The following is a 17,519-nucleotide window of genomic DNA, read 5'->3' as shown; positions in this document are numbered from 1 at the left end:
GAGCCATCAGGGAGGCCCTCACCACAAGAATACTCAAGACATAAATGTCCCCAGTGCTGTGGTAGAGAGACCCTGCTCTAATTCAACCTCTCCCAGCCACCATGGAGGTATAGGGACTATATCACACTTTCCATTTAGTGTGGATTCTTTCATAGCCCCCCTCCAATAAATGATCAACCTTCTCTCCTTCCCATCCTAGAATTCACAGCCTGGTGACCAGTTTAGAAATGTGACATTCTTTTTAACACCCACTATTTCCAAGAGGGAAATCAAAACAAAACCCTCGAAATCAATTTGCAGGAAAAAAAAAATAAAAGGATATTTCTGATGTTTTTCTAAGCTTTTCATCCTTTTTAAAAACAGGGGGGTCAAGTGGCAACTGAAGAATAAAAGCAAGTGTTCAAAAGCATGAGCGACCAAAAGTCCACAGAAAATCAAAACAAACCCAGCTCTCAGTGTGTGTAATTACGGGTACAACCCAGTAATGAAAGCTTTATTGGTTTAATGTGATTCCATCAAGTACCAAAAAGCGGGAAGGAGTGGGAGAAAGAAAGAAAATGGATATGAAAGAGCAGAGGGAGGGAGGAGACATGAAAGAGGAATACGAGAGGGCAGAGAGGGTGAAACTAGGATGCATTGGTAATTAAACTGTACATTCTGGGTGTTGGACCAGCACTTATTCAAAGGAGCAGCAGGGACAGACCTGAACACCTTCTCCAAAATGTGCACCTCTGCATTCAACCAATAGATCACTTGCCAATGCTGTGTGCCTGACCCTGGTTTTGGTAGGGGGGAATCCAGCAATGAATAAATTAAACAAAAATCCTGCTTCTTCCCCCTGGAGCTTACATTCAAGCAGGGAAAACAGCCATTCAATGAAATAGTAGGTATGGACCTCCTTGGCTGTCCAGTGGTTAGGACTGTTCACTTCCACTGCTGCAGGATCAGGGATCAGGATTAGATCCCTGATCAGGGAACTAAGATCCTAAAAGCCACATGGTATGGTCCCCCCCCCCCCAAAAAAAAGTAACTAAAATACATTGTACTTTTGCAGAAAAAAAAAGAAAGCAGGGGAAGGGGACAGGAAGCACCAGGGATGGGGGAGGTGCTGGAATTGTAGAACAGGTAGCCAAGGAGGGGTGATAATTTTTTTGGCCATGCCACATGGCATGTGGAATCCTAGTTGCCTAATTAGGGATCAAACTCATAACCCCTGCAGTGGAAGCACAGGATCTTAACCACCAGACCACCAGGGAAGTCCCAGGAGGGGGTGATAGATGCAAAGATCTGAAGGAAATGAAGGAGTAAGCCAAGGATAGATCTAGGGAAAGATCATTCTAGGTGGGGGGAAAGGATCTGCAAATGTCCTGGGGTGGGATGTGCCTGTGGAGGAAGAGCGAAGGGGTTAGTGTTGTTGGGACAGAACAGCAGGGAGGCCAGTGGGAGATGGGACAGATCCCAGGAGACCTCACTGGGCACAGGAAGGTCTTTGTTTTTCCCCTGAGTGAGAAGTGGGCCCTGGGTGGGGGCAGGGGTTAGACATAAGATTACTCTCACAGGAATTAGGCTGAGGTACCAAGGGAGGCAGCAAGGGAGTGACTGGTCCTGGGAGGGGCGGTTCCTCCAGGGTCAGCAAGAGCCCAGATATCATAGCATCAGGAAATAAAAGCATGCTTAATACAGGGTGACCCACATCCAAGGACTGATCCACACAGGAGTATAAAGGCCTGGGTCTCCCATTTTCATTGCTATATAGTACTCCTCGGCACAAGTGTACCCAAATTCCCATTCTTATTTAATGGACTTTGAGTCAATAGGCAGGTAGCAAAAATAATTTCTCCAAATGGCTAATAAACACATGAAATATGCTCAACATCATTAGTTTCCAAGGAAACGCTAGTTAAAACCAAAATGGGATACTACTATATACCAACCAGAATGGCTAATATTAAAAGTTGGAAAATACCAAATGTGGGTGAGGATGTGGTCCCACAGTATTCCTCTTTCATCAAACCAAGCTGTGTGGTAACTGGGTTCCTGGATAAGAAATTAACTGTGTTCCCCAAAACCAAAGGAAACCAAGAACCACAGCAATTGATTACAGATTTTAAATCAACCAATTAGCTCTTCAGTATAAACACAGACAGCAGGCAAATTCACCAGCCCTCCCTCCTAAGCCCCTCATCCAGCTTGCTTTTCCCTGTTAAGGCTATAAACCCAATCACAGTTGAATGTTGTTGTTGTTTAGTCGCTAAGTCGTGTCTGACTCCTTGTGACCCCATGGACTGCAGCACGCCTATCTCCCACAGTTTACTAAATTCACGTGCATTGAGTCAGTGGTGCTCTCTAACCCTCATCCTCTGTTGCCTCCTTCTCCTCCTGCTCTCAATCTTTCCCAACATCAGGGTTTTTTGCAGTGAGTCATCAGCTCTTTGCATCAGGTGGCCAAAGTCTTGGAGCTTCAGCTTCGCCATCAGTTCTTTCAATGAATACTCAGGGTTGGTTTCCTTTAGGATGAACTGGTTTGATCTCCTTGCAGGCTGAGGGACTCTGAAGTGTTTTCTCCATCACAATTCAAAACCACCAATTCTTCAGCACTCAGCCTTCTTCATGATCCAACTCTCACATTCATACATGACTACTGGAAAAACAATAACTTTGACTAGACAGACCTTTTCGGCAAAGTGATGTCTCTGCTTTTGAATATGCTATCTAGGTTTGTCATAGCTTTCCTTTCAAGGAGCAAGTGCCTTTTAATTTCGTGGCTGCAGTCACCATCTGCAGTGATTTGGGAGCTCAAGAAAACAAAATTTGTCACTTTTCCTTTTTCCCCTTCTATTTGCCATGAAATGATAGAACCAGATGCCATGATCTTAGTTTTATTCATGTTGAGTTTTAAGCCAGCTTTTTCATTCTCCTCTTTCACCCTCATCAAGAGGCTCTCAACACCAAACCAAAGGGGCAAAGATGGATATGCCATCTCTGACATAACTGTATGCTTGAACCTTGAGGCTGGAGAGCCAGTGGGCACGTGGACAGTCATCTGTCTTTGACATATTGCCTGAATGCAGGTCTGGCTGTTTTGATAGGCTTTCAAAAAATAAAAAATATAATCTAAAAGGTTACAGTGATGGATATTGAAATCCAAACCCTAAAAGCCTTCTGACTATGGTGTTCCAGGTGGCTCCGAGATATTTTTTTTTCCTTCTTTTTAATCTAAATCATGTTCTCAGACAGCACAGAGCCTGGTATAAATTCTCTTCTGCACTAATCTTTTATATACTTTTATGCTTGTCTGAGATGATTGAACATGACTCATTCATGGTTCTGTTTTCCACCACCACTGGTCGCTTCCAGTCGGCAACATCTGGTTTTTTGCAGTAAAAGTTTCCCTTTGTCTGTCACATAACTCTGCGGTGTTCTGAGGAGAAGAGGAGTCTACACCAGGGGCTGGTCAATTGCCAGGAACTGCCATGGACAATAGCAGAGCCGGGATCATCTCTACTATTTATTGATGGTGATATGAAACTGAAAGTCGGTTGAATAAAAACTGTCAGCTCTACAGTGTAGACTGACAGATTTCAACCTTTTATATGTAGAGAGAGAGTTTTTGCTGCAAATCCTTTTTTTCAAACAAAATTTCAATAAAATTGTGAAAAGAGTTTCTGTTCTGGGGGAGACACACCCTCCCCTTCACTCTCAAGACAATTCACGAAGCTTCTTCTCTGAGACACCAGTGCTCCTAAGAGATTCTCAAAAGCCGCTATGCAAAGCAGGCTCACAGCATAGTTCTGGTTACCATAGGTTATTGTCAGGTGATCTTGATTTTTTTTCTCCTGTTTTTTCTATATTCTAAATGCTCTACAATGAACATTTATAACTCTATCATCATAAAATACATTGGAACATCTTAAAGAAAACTGGTATCGTTTGATACTCCTTAAACATACCCCATAAAGCATCAAGTCAGTTTCTGGCAATCGGTCTGTAAGTGTAATAACCAAGTGCTAAATACATGCCAAGTACTGTTCTTGGCATAGAAGATACAGTGGCGAACAGTGAGAGAGCAGCTGACTCCAAAGGTCTGACAGTTTAACAGCAGGAAGACAGGTGCAGGAGGCCTTCTGCCCAGCATCACTCCCCAGCAACTCCCTTGAAGAATTCCCTGTGACTTGGAACTCTCTGGGTCTAGAGACCCTAGTACTCAGAGGGAGGCTCAGTAGTAATCCCAGGACTCAACAGTAATCCCACTCAACTCAAATCTATGGCTGCTTCCTGGTCACTTTGAGGAATTCACACCAGTCCTCCAGAAGGCAGAGCAATCAGCATGCTGGCATGAGTCACTGACCTTGATCATCATCAGGAGACAGGGCTGTAGCACAATGGACTTTCTATGTTTTTTGTTTTTGTTTTTAGTCACTAAGTTGTATTCGACTCTTGTGACCCCATGGACTGTATAATCTGTCAGGCTCTTCCACCCATGGGATTCTCAAGGCCAAGAATACTAGAGCGGGTTGCCATTCCCTGCTCCAAGGGATCTTCTTGACCCAGGGATTGAACCCATGCCTTCTGCATTGGCAGGTGGATTCTTTTATCCCTGAGCCACCAGGGAAGCCCAACACAATGGAGATAGGGAGGTAATTGCTTGTGTTTGGCAGTTTGCTAGGGCATCTCCTGTTGCCCCATGCTAGGAGTAACTGAACATGGATAATTCAACCACCCCAGCCTGATAAGGATGGGGTCACCATGGGCTCAGACCCCTCCAGGATGAGGATCTGGGTCACCCCACCAGGCCAGCTGCTCAGACCAGCAGAGGTAGAGGGGAATGGGGAACGAACAGTGAGTGGGAGGAAGATGATGAGTGTTTGACATGGAAATACCATCCACGTGATGGTTGATGACATGGAAACACTTGTCCATGGGATGGTTGATGCCATGGAAACCATCTGCAACAGTGGAGGCTCTCATCCAGCCCACTTCCCCTCCTCTTAGAAATGTCTTCAGAAATTTGTGACCAATCAGAGTCCTGGAGAAACTCCACCTAGATGAAATGAATGTATGCGAGAAGCAAATGGCTCCAAAGGGTGGACTGGGCAGACAGTGTTGGTGTCCTATCCAAATCCTCCTAGCTGGACTGTGCACCCATTCCCCCAGCTGCACTGTTGTTGGCTGAATATAACTCAGAGCTGACTCATTCTCCATATAATTGGCCAAAATGGAACCATCTCTTCCAGGAGGCTAAGCTATCCCTCTGTCGAGGAGGCTGGCATGGTGGTACAAAAGCCCAGTCCTTGCCATTTCCATGGAGCAACTTACGTTTCAGATCATGAACTCCTTATTGCAAAATTCAGAGTTAAATTGAAGAAAGTAGGGAAAACCACTAGGCCATCCAGGTATGACCTAAATCAAATCCCTTATAATTATACAGTGAAAGTGACAAACAGATTCAAGGGATTAGATCTGACAGAGTGCCTGAAGAACTATGGACAGAGTTTCATAACATTGTACAGGGCAGTGATCAAGATCTTCCCCAAGAAGAAGAAATGCAAAATAGCAAGTTTTCTGAGGAGGCCTTACAAATAGCTGAGAAAAGAAGAGAAGCTAAAGGTAAAGGAACAAAGGAAAGATATACCCATCTGAATGCAGAGTTCCAAAGAATAGCAAGGAAATATAAGAAAGCCATCCTCTGTGATCAATGCAAAGAAATAGAGGAAAACAATAGAATGAGAAAGACTAGAGATCTCTTCAAGAAAACTAGAGATAACAAGGGAACATTTCATGCAAAGATGGACACAATAAAGAATACAGTACACAATAAAGAAGAGAAACAGTATGGACCTAACAAAAGCAGAAGTGATTAAGAAGAGGTGGCAAGAACACACAGAAAAACTATACAAAACAGATCTTATTGACCCCGGTAACCACAATAGTGTCATCACTCACCTAGAGTCAGACATCCTGGAGTGCGCAGTCAAGTGGGCCTTAGGAAGTATTACTACAAGCAAAGCTAGTGGAAGTGAAGGAATTTCAGCTGAGCTATTTCAAATCCTAAATGATGATGCTGTTAAAGTGCTACACTAAGAATGACAGCAAATCTGGGAAACTCAACAGTGGCCACAGGACTGGAAAAGGTCAGTTTTCATTCTAATCTCAAAGAAAGCCAATGCCAAAGAATGTTCAAACTACCGCACAATTACACTCATTTTACATGCTAACAAAATAATGCTCAAAATTCTCCAAGCTAGGCTTCAACAGTACGTGAACTGAGAACTTCCAGATGTTCAAGCTGGATTTAGAAAAGGGAGAAGAACCACAGATCAAATACCCAATACTATCTTTTGGATCATAGAAAAAGCAAGAGAATTGCAGAAAAACTACTTCTGCTTCACTGACTATGTTAAAGCCTTTGACTGTGTGAATCACAACAAACTGTGGAAAATTCTTAAAGAGATGGGAATACCAGACCCCCGACCTGCCTCCTGAGAAATCTGTATGCAGGTCAAGAAGCAACAGTTAGAACTGGACATGGAATAATGAAATGGTCCAAAATTGGGAAAGGAGTACGTCAAGGCTGCATATCGTAACCCTGCTTATATGGAGAGTAAATCATGCAAAACGCTGGGCTGGATGAAGCACAAGCTGAAATCAAGACTGCTGGGAGAAATATCAATAACCTCAGATATGCAGATGACACCACCCTTACAGCAGAAATCGAAGAGGAACTAAAGAACCTTGTGATAAAAGTAAAAGAGGAGAGTGAAAAAGATGGCTTAAAACTCAACGTTCAAAAAGCTGAGATCATGGCATCCAGTCCCATCACTTCATGACAAATAGATGGGGAAAAAATGGAAACAGTGACAGAGTTTATTTTCTTGGGCTCCAAAATCACTGCAGATGGTGACTGCAGCCATGAAATTAAAAGACACTTGCTCCTTGGAAGAAAAGCAGTGACAAACCTAGACAGCATATTAAAAAGCAGAGACATTACTTTGCCAACAAAGGTCCCTCTAGTCAAAGCTATGGTTTTTCTGGTAGTCATCTACGGATGTGAGAGTTGAACCATCAAGAAGGCTGATTGCCAAAGAAGTGATGCTTTCAAACTGTGCTTCTAAAGAAGACTCGAGAGTCCCTTGGACTGCAAGGAGATCAAGCCAGTCAATCCTAAAGGAAATCAGTCCTGAATATTCATTGGAAGGATTGATCTGAAGCTCCAATATTTTGGCCACTTGATGTGAAGAACCAACTCATTGAAAAGCCCTGATGATGGGAAAGATCGAAGGCAGGAGGAGAAGGGGATGACAGAGGACAAGATGGTTGTATGGCATCACCAACTCGATGGACATGAGTTGAGCAAGCTCCAAGAGATGACGAAGTACAGGGAGCCTGGTGTGCTGCAGTCCATGGGGTTGCAAAGAGTCGGATACGACTGAGTGACTGAACAACAACGGAGGTTTCTTTTTTCAAACATTTATCCAGTGGAAAAGACGTTCCTTTCCTAATGGAATTGGGGCATTTGCTAAAAATTGTGTGTGTTTGAATCTTGGCTTCTGTCGCATTGATCTATTTGTCTATCCCTGAGGTCATATTCTTGCTTAGATTTTTTTTCTCTGACTTGCCATCTTTCCCTCATGCCTCATCTCCTAAGAGAACTCTCTTCTTAATAAATTGCTTGGCTAACATTCCCATCACAGGCTCCATTTTCAGGGAACTAGATTTAAGATTGTGACAGACATGCAAGTTAATTGTTAAATGAGATACTTCCAGGTGCTAATCAGTACTGGGAATAAGTTAAATATGGTAATACTGCAGTAAAGGACTGGCTTGCCTGTGGAAAGCTAGTTTAGAAAAGGCGTCTCTGAGAAAGTGACATTTAAGTCAAGTCCTGAGTCATGACAACATAAGTGGATGGTTGAAGGGCAAGGAAAATAATCACTGGAGCCAAGAAGGTCTAGGAACTGAGAGGGAAGAGTGTTGAATGTTGATCTTCAATGTCATGGCTGAAGCCAGAAGCATGATAGTCAGAGAAGAGGTGGAAAGTGGGACAGAGAAGCTGCTGCCAAGCCAGGCAAGAGTTTATTGAAAAGCCCTTCATATTAGCTGGGAGTTTTGATGAGGGAAGGAGTGGAGATCATTTCAAAGTGTCAGTGGTGTGCGAGGGAGGCTCAAGAGGGAGGGGATTTATGTGTACATATAGCTGATTCACGTTGTTGTACAACAGACAACACAACATCGTAAAGCAATTATCCTCCAATTAAAGAAAAAAAAATTTTAATGTTTTTAAGTATCAATGGAAAGCAAAGAGTACACCCACCATATCTGCCGGTACTGAGTTCTCCAGGAGCTGGGAGAAACCCACAATCTCCCTGAAGAGGGCTGTAGGGGAAGGTGTCCTCAGGGACAAGATACGCAGCCAAGGTGCATATGGAGAAAGAATTTGATCAGAATTTGAATTTGAGCATGTAGCAGAATCAAGTGGAGGACTTGTTAAAACACAGATTTCTGGGTCCCACCCCAGGGTTTCTGACTCAGAAGGCTTGAGGTAGGGACCCAATAATGTGTATTTTTACAAGTTCCCAGGTGACGCTGATCCCAGTGGTCCCAGGGACCACTCTTTGAGACCCACCGGCTTAGACAATACCACGTCAGGAGACAGACAGTGGCTTAGCATTGGCAAGACCACAGACTGCTTTTGTTAATAAAGTTTTATTGGCACATGGTCACGCCCATTTGCTCATATGTCATCTGCAGCTGCTTTTCCGGTTCAGGGGCCGAGATGAGTAGTTGCAACAGAGGCTGTGCGGCCTGCAGAGCCAAATATATTTATTAATACAACTCTGGCTCTTCATAGAAAAAGTTGGCTGATCTCCATTCTGTTTTATCACTAGACTTCTGGAGTTTCTTGATGGTGTGCCAGGGAGAGGAGAAAGGCTACAAAGTACCCCAGATAAGGGTCATGATCTTTTGTAACCAAATCTTTCCTGTTCTCTTCAAAATTGTAGGTCTGTGCTCTTAAACATTATTTAACTATCTTTTATAGTGACCTTCCAGTTGGAACTGGGGGCTTCTCTGGTTGGCTCAGTTGGTAAAGAATCTGCCTGCAACGCAGGAGACCACCTGCAATGAAGGAGACTGGGGTTCAATCCCTGGGTCACGAAGATCCCCTGGAGCAGGAAATGGCAACCCACTCTAGTATGCCTGCCTGAGAGATCCCATAGATAAAGGAACCTGGCAGGCTCCAGTCCATGGAGTCGCAAGAGTTGGACAAAACCGAGTGACTAACACTCACTCACTCAGTTGGAACTGAGATATGTGTTTTAAATACACCAAAGTAATGATGTGGATTTTTAATAGAAGTATCTATGGGCTCATCAGACATGAGTCTTTACAAAACTCTAAGATGCAAAGAAATGCCTCTACAGAGACAGTTGAACACACCGAGGTTGAACACCCTCCTTACCCACTCTGGACCACCAACTGCTATCAATTCATAATGAAGACTTTAGGTGTCTGGAGCAAAATGAGAAGAGAAAGAAAAATTTTCTTTTTAAAATGAAGCTAACCATGCTCATTGTCCTTCCTTCTGAAAGCTTTTTCCAAATTTTTGGTGTTAAAAATGTACTTTCTTTAAAAAAATAAATAAATAATCGAATGGTGGTTTTTAAACAGCAGCTATTTTTAAATTTTTCTAGTACCTGCTGAAACAAAGAGTTGACACCTAACATTAGTCCAGGTCTCAGATGGCAAAGAATCTTCCTGCAAGGCAGGAGACCCAGGTTCAATTCCTAGGTTAGGAAGAGCCCCTGGAGAAAGGAATGGCTATCCACTCCAGTATTTTTGCCTGGAGAACCAAGGACAGAGGAGCCTGATGGGCTATAGTCCATGGGGTCACAAAGAGTCAGACACTACTGAGTGACACTTTCACATTAGTTCATCTGGTTTTTCAGGAATTCCACTGATCTGTAAAATACCAAAGCGTGGGAAACAGTGTACTAAGATACTATAGCAGACCTGTAGTGCATGTCATCTCCTTTGCCCACACCCTAGAACACTACATTGAGTGGGATTCGAAGGTCCTGTCTGATCTCACAGGGAAGCGTGCAATGATCGATTGATCAGTGCTGTCTGCAGGAAGTCAGCCTGAAGCCTGGGCTGCCTTCACCTGCCACCTTTAAAGAACATCATTATCAGCAAATAGACATTTCTAGATCTGATCTTGAGATCCAAGAGGTTCCATGAGCACAAAGCGTACAGTTTGCTCATAAACATGCCCTAAGACAATAAGAGGGAAATTGGGTGCAGGCACTAATACCCCCCACAGATCATTTAAAGACCTCAGAGATGGCCTCAAAAAATAGAAGCAATCGAGTTATCGTAAAGTAGATACCACTTTCCCAGAGGAACAATGTTGTATTGGTGCACCCAGCCGATGACTGGGTCCCAAGCAAACCAGAACAGGACACAAAGTGAAACCGTACATACGCAATTGTAATGGAAATAACAACTCCCACCCTCACTGCTCTACCAAAGAACCAAACATTGCCCCATTAGGAACGATGTTGCCCTATTTCCATGAGCATGTACGGATGAGACTAGGTCACGAACAATATATAAGAATCTGCCTCCTTCAGGGAGAGTCAGGGAAGGGAGGAAGATTCACGTTATTTATCTTTGGAGCCCTTTGAACTCTCTACGTATATTGCCTATTCACTAATAAGTTTCTAAAACTTAAAACCATCAGCACTATCATCTCATAAGAGAAAGCGTGCTTTCTAATCACGAAAAATAAAAGGACACCATCACAGAATATAAGATCATCTTTTTCCACAAAGAAGGGGTGGCAACTTAACACAGACTAATAAATAAAACATTCAGTATAGTTTCATGTTTTGTTCAAATGCAAAAATAGAAACTTTCATTTTGCAATATACATTACATATAATTGTCTTAATAGAAGGTTGTTTTATGGGGGAAACACTTTGGTGATATGTTTTGAAGTAAAACTCATCTAATTTCTTCCAGCCAATTATTTTCATACCGTTGACTGAAAAGCTGCTTTCCCCTATGAATGTAGAAAACACCCACAGCACCTTCACTGATCTTTCAGATCTTAACTATTTTGGGCAAAGCCAAAAAAATTCAGGAACCAGACCTATAGGTTTCTGGCTATTTCTCCTGACTTCTCATTGCAGTCATTTAGAAAAAACAGTGGCGACAGGTGTGAGTTCCAACCAGCAAGTGTTACAAATGAATACACAACTTTTCAAGTAAATAGTCTCTTAAAAAAAAAATAAATAACCTACTAGCAGGCACTTTAAAGCCTATGAAAGTCTAAAAGGAGCCATGTGAAGTACATCCTACTTCCCAAAGGAGACAATGAAAGCTCAGAGCAGTTAAGTGACTTTCCCAGGAACACACAGCATGAAAGAAGTAAAGAAAAATTCAAACCCAGCTCAGCCAGACAGCCAGGCTTACTCAGTCAGAATGCATGCACCTGGTGTTCACTCATGGCTGGCTCCCTTCTTGAATTTCTACTCCCAGTGGGTCCTGCCAGGAGTCTGCCAACTGAGGGAGACAGGAGACAGTCAAGACACACAGGCCTGGAATTGATGGGGCTGGAAGTAGGGTTGGACACTGGCCTTCAGACTTGGCACTGCTTCCAGTATATAGCCTGAGTCCAGCTGGGCTTCTCCATAAATACAATCCCCAGTCAGGCCTCCTGGTCCAGGTACAAGTGAACTTCAACCTAAAGAAACGACTCGGGAGACACCAGGCCCCACGAGCTTGAAGAGCAGAAAAGGCCTCTGAGGATACATGCATTCAAAACCCACTAGGCCAGGCCCCATGTACCACTCCCTCCTCCCAGCCCCAAGCCTGGAAACCATTTCTTAAATATTAAAACATGGCCTCTAAGCTGGGAGATTAACCGAGACGCAGCTTTCTTATCGCAGGTAGGAGTTTCAGAGGCCCTCCTGGTGGAACCGTAACAGGATCCCTCCAGGAGGGGAACTAATCGCCCTGAAAGCTTCTGAGCGTGGAGAGGAGGCAGGAGCAGAGAGTCCGCCCCCCCCGGGCCAGCCTCATCCCCTCAGTGACCCACATACAGGGAAGAAACCTACCTGCTGCAAGACTGGGCCCCAGCCTCCCCGAACATGCAGAGCCCAGAGCTGTAGACAAGAGGGGCAAGCGACAGCCAGACCCATTTCACAGATGGGGCTCATCAAGTCATGCTCAGTAAGCCCTCCAAAGCCCGGGATGCCCAAGGTGTTCTTGCAGTTGTCCGAATCAGCACGGCTGGTCTACCGTCCCATCTGAAGGATGCTCCAGGTGCATGCTGGAGGCAGAAGGTTAGAGTTAGGAGTTCTGTGAGTCAGTAGGTTGAATTCAGCCTCAGTAATTGTTCTCCTGGCAGTTGTTTTTTTTTTTTTTTTACGGCCCAGATTGTGGGCATTCTTTGAAACCCACATGCTTGGTTTATCATGCAATGCAGGCAGAAGGAGGTAACTGAAAGAATTTGAACTTTAGAACCCCAAAGACCTGGGGCAGGGTCTCAGCGCCTTAGCAACTGACTAGCTTCAGGTGCTTGATTAAGTCACTTGACTGCTTGCCCCACCCCACCCCCATCCTCATCTCCTGAGTTAAAATGAGAAAGGACACCTATCAGCGAGGCTGCTCCAAGGATTAAAAGAAACAAACAATTGTAAATCAAACGCATGGCCATGCTGAAGGGCAAGGTGGCTGATGAAATTGACACAGGGGTCATTTTCAGGCAGGTCCCCTCTACCGGATTGTGAATCCTGCTAAGGCAGGGTCTGGTGCTCAGTGAGTTCTAATTGCAGGAAATCAACACAGAGTTATTAACAACTGCCTTTCTCATCTTCTGTTGCCAACAGCAGAACAAACATTCTCTTCAGGGTAGCCAGAACACTCACCCGGGTGTTGCATTTCAGAAGCCAGTGGCATCATGGGACCTAAGCTGCTATTCTAATCAATACCTCTTTTTTTTTATTTTTAACTCAAAAGATCTAAAGCCTTTATTTTTTCTATGTCCGTCTTTTTTAAAGTTCTTTTTAAATTGCAGGATAATTACAATATTGTGTTGGTTTCTGCCATACATTGACAAGGATCAACCATAGATATACATATGTCCCCTCCCTCCTGAGACTCCCTCACCCCTCCCACCTCAACCCACCCCTCTAAGTTGTCACAGAGCCCTGGTTTGAATTCCCTGAGTCAAACAGCAAATTCCCGCTGGCCATCTATCTTACATATGCCGGTGTATACGTTTCCATGTTACTCTCTCCATTTATACCACCCTCTCCTTCCTTGGGCTTCCCTGGTGGTTCAGCTGGTAAAGAACCCACCTGCAATGAGGGAGACGTGGGTTCAACCCCTGGGTTGGGAAGATCCCCTGGAGAAGGGAAAGGTACCCACTCCAGTATTCTGGCCTGGAGAATTCCATGGACTGTATAGTCCATGGGATCACAAAAAAATCAGACACGACTGAGCAACTTTCACTTTTGCCTTCCTAAACAACCCCTGCCGTGTCCATAAGTCTGTTCTCTATGTCTGGGTCTCCATTGAGTCTTTTTTTAACTTTTTATTTTGTATTGGGGTATAGCCAATTAAAAATGTGATTGTCTCAAGTAAACAGCAAAGGGACTCAGCCGTACATATACATATATGCGTTCTGCCCCAAATTCCCCTCCCATAATCAATACCTTCTATCACAAGAGGTTCACGGGGGCCAACTGGCCTGGTTGTTTTCATAATAATCCCCAATTTCCCAATGAAACAGACACGGTGTCGTCTCCCCAAGTTTGCCCAAGCCCTTCCCTCTCCTACTCTGGAGTCTAGCCCATCCTTCCAGACTCAGCTCAGGTGCCTCCTGCGCAGTGAAGCCTCCCTACAGAGGAGGGAACCTCTCTCTGGCTCCGGACGTGCTGACCTTCTCTGCTCTGGGCAGAGACACAAGCTCCAGACACACAGACCTGGTTCCCATCTGTTCTGGGTGACTTTGGGCAAATCACTTGATGTCCCAGAGGCTTGAGATTCCTGAAAAAATTCCCTAGAGCTACTGTAGACCTTAAACAAAAATATGTAAAGCACAAGACCTGGTACCTTAGGTACTCCTTCGATTAATGGGAGTCGTTATTTTTACTGCGGACAAGGCCCATTTTCTCCAACTAAACACCCACTCCCCAACAAGACACACACATGTGGACCCCTCTAAACACAGAGGGTGCTCTGCTTGCCCTGGTTGGTAAATGGCTGGTGATGTAAGACAGCAGACAATGAATATCACGCTCTCTCTCTCTCTCAAGCACCTACTATGTGCAAGAATCGCACAAGGAGAAAAACGGGAATAAGGGGATGAGTTGGGGTCTGGACATGAGGGAGGCCAATTTACAGGGAGAACAGGATTTGTCAGCTTCAGGAAATGGGACCTAGCTCTGAATCACCAGTCTACAGAACTTTTCTGAGTCCCAGGCTTCCTCATCTGCAAACATGTTCTAGGACCCACACCGTGTGAGCATTAAACATCCCGCATAAAGAGCTAACACAGAGAAAATGTAAAAAATGCTAGTATTTATCAATCTGCTTGTTATTAGTGGTGATAAACCCCGGGAGGTACTATCACTGCGTATCTTGAAGTCAAGGGAGGAAAAAAAGTGATGAAAGGAACCCGGAGCTTTGGGCTCTCCTTCTGTCTTCAAACAGAGAAAGGACCTGGTCTGGGAAGAGTTGCGTGTGCTCAGTTAGGGTGTGCTCAACTGCAGGTCACAAACTAGATCACCTTAAACAACCGAGTATAATTTCCCACCTAACAAGCCCAGAGCGGGCTGCCGGGGTTGTTCGCGAGCTCAGGGAGGTCAAGGTTCTGGATCAAGGTTCTGCAACTCTCTAGACCTCAATTCCTAGACTCAGCTCCATGGTAGCCCTCGCCTGCCAACCTTCAAAACCAGTGGAGGTGGGTGGAGGGACATTTCCCGGAACCCCCCACAGTCCCAGAGCTGCCATCAGGTCCCGCTGACCAGAGTTGGGTCACATCGGTACCCAGAAGCCAAGGATGCCTAGCCAACGGGAGTGGGTTTACCGTGACTACGTAGAGTCTCGCGATGTTTCATCCCTGGGGCTGGGCCCAGTTTCCCTGCAAACTAGACACGCCCCTTGTTCCCCGCAAGTGATGAGGTTATGTTAGCAGAAGCATCAAGGAAGAGGTTGGCAGTGCCCAACACCTGGATGTACACATGGAAAGAGCAAAAGGCGGGAGCAGAGAGGATCCTGTCCCCAGTGCCCCCAGGAACTGAAGGTCAGTCAAAGCCTCAGATGAAACTTAATAAGATGCATACTGTGATCCCAGTCCACATGCCTGACACAGTAAGGGGTACAGGAGACCTGGTTCCTGCCCCTAAAAGGACAATAAGGTCCAGTCACAGCTACAACACACACACACACACACACACAGCTGTCTAAAGAGGGGACCCTTCAATAGCTCCAGGCTGGTTGATTCTGTAGGTCTCAGTGTCCCGGGTCTGCAGAGTAAGGCCAGGGTGGCGGAAGAGGCAGGGGGGTCGGCCAGTGCCAATGCAGAGAGGGTCAGTGAGCCCAGCCAAGAACCTGTTCCCCACACTGAGAACACTTACTCATATGAAATGTCAGTGTTTGCCCCGGATGCTGGGCACAGAGGGAGGAGCCCTCGGCCCTGTCCTTCATGAGCTCACAGCCTTCCTGCACCTCACTCGTTTCTGTACCCCAAGTACATGATAACAACAGCAACAGTAAATGCACATCATTTGCTGTAAACCAAGCCCCATTTTGAACACTCCACAGGTATAATCTCAGTTGGTCAGCACAACCACCCTATGAGGAGGTACAGTTAAGGTCCATATTAATAAATGAGGAAACTGAGGCAGAAGACATTACATACCTAAAAAAGCAGTGGGATGAGAGGGGTGTGAGTGAGAAGCAGGAATTCTAGTTCCAGTCTTGGCTCAGCCACAGATGTTCTGTGTGAGCCAGGAAGGCTTTCTCTGGACTCAACTTTCCTGCCTGTAAAAGGAATGATGCTCCATGAGCCAGAAGGTTCTGAGCAGGGGTTCTTGAACTTTGCTGCCCCGTAGAAACACCTGGGATCTTCCAATACTCTGATACCCTCATCAGATCACAGGTCAATTAAGTCAGGAAGTCTGGGAAGCCAGGAATCTGCGATTTTTTTTTTTTGTTTTGCTTCATTTTTAAGTCATCAGATGATTCCTACTTGCAGCCAAGTCTGGGGCCAAGGATGATGATTTCCTGGCATCCTGTGGGAGTGCACAAGGATGGCCTCGTACAGAATGAAGACCGAGCCACAATTAAATATCCAGAATAGTCAAATCCATAGAGGCAGAAAGCAGGTTAGTGGCTGCTGAGGGCTGGGAGGAGGGGGGAATAGACTGTTCACTGGGTCCGAGTTTCTAAAAGGAAACGGAAATGTTCCAGCTCTAGATCAGGTGGTGTTTGCACAACATTGTGAAGGTACTAAATGCCACTGAATTGCACACTTCAAAATGCTAAATTCTGTAATGTATATTTTACCACACACACACAAAAAGGTTGAAAATGAATACAAATTCAATTAAAAATACGGTGTGTGTCTCAGAAGGTTAGAACTTTGTAGGCAAGCAAGGGAAGGAACAAGGTCAGAGCTGTTTCTGGGGACAGACCTGAGTTCAAATCCCTAGTCTTCGACTTGCTTAGTGGATGCTGTGTGACCCTGAGCAAGTGACCTCACCTCTCTGATCCTCTCTCCAGCTTCCTCTGTAAAATGGAGGTAAGAAAACTACTGACCTCAGAGAGCTATGCTGAGGTTCGAGTGCGCCATGTACACAACACGTTGCTTGATGAATGAAAAGTATTATTACTCAGAATCACAGGAAAGCACTTCAGGGATTTGGCAGAGAGGGAGAATGCTGGGGCCCAGAGAGGGAAGGGACTTGAGCAGAGTCACCCAGTGGGGAAGACAGCCAAGGAGCACGGGCATCCGGGTGCCAGCCTGGCCACCTCCCTCCACCCGCGGGGCCAGGGAGCCTGACTCACCTGGTCCCCAGGCGCGGGGCGGGGCTCCCGGCCCTCACCTGGCGCTGCAGGCGGCCCCCACCCGCCACCCGCCTTTCATCTCCCCTCCTCGCGGCTCCGGGCGCCGCTTTCCCAATTGCCCAGGTGACGCCAGAACCCGGGCTCTTGGCTTCCGCGGGGGCGGGGCGGGCAGGTGAGGCCGCCACCAGGTGAGGCCGCCCCGCGGGAGGCCCGCCCACCGCACCGCCTCGCCTCCTCCCGGTCTGTGGCGACATCTGCTGGCCGTCCCCGGAGGGACACAACCTCTGCTCTGATTTCTGCTTCAATCCAGATTAATCCCCATTAATCCCTGAGCACCTCCGAGGGGTCCCGAACGGTGTGAGGTGTCCGGGATTCGCACCATCCCATGTCTCCAGGAATCTCAGACTACCTGAAAGCCCAGATGCTGAGAAGACAAAGAAAAA

The 17,519-nt window shown here is 45.6% G+C and overlaps 1 long non-coding RNA gene across 2 annotated transcripts; it reads right to left on the bottom strand.

The window, feature by feature from the left end:
- Positions 1-460: 460 nt before the first annotated feature.
- On the bottom strand, positions 461-17,212 carry LOC129542731 (uncharacterized). 2 transcript variants are annotated; one of them, XR_008683134.2, is made up of 4 exons: positions 17,077-17,212; positions 15,929-16,050; positions 12,117-12,331; positions 461-5,041 (listed from the first exon to the last, which is right to left on the bottom strand). It is a non-coding gene; the product is annotated as an uncharacterized LOC129542731 (long non-coding RNA). The 2 variants fall into 2 exon arrangements; XR_008683133.2 differs by lacking the exon at positions 461-5,041 and adding an exon at positions 10,582-11,780.
- Between the last annotated feature and the right edge of the window lie 307 nt (positions 17,213-17,519).

This window comes from Moschus berezovskii, chromosome 19, assembly GCF_049115385.1.
Source record: "Moschus berezovskii isolate FMDL1 chromosome 19, NW_MosBer_1.0, whole genome shotgun sequence".
In the NCBI taxonomy this organism is placed as follows: domain Eukaryota; kingdom Metazoa; phylum Chordata; class Mammalia; order Artiodactyla; family Moschidae; genus Moschus; species Moschus berezovskii.
Note: the sequence above shows the minus strand (reverse complement) of the source record. Positions and strands in the feature narration are given on the sequence as shown.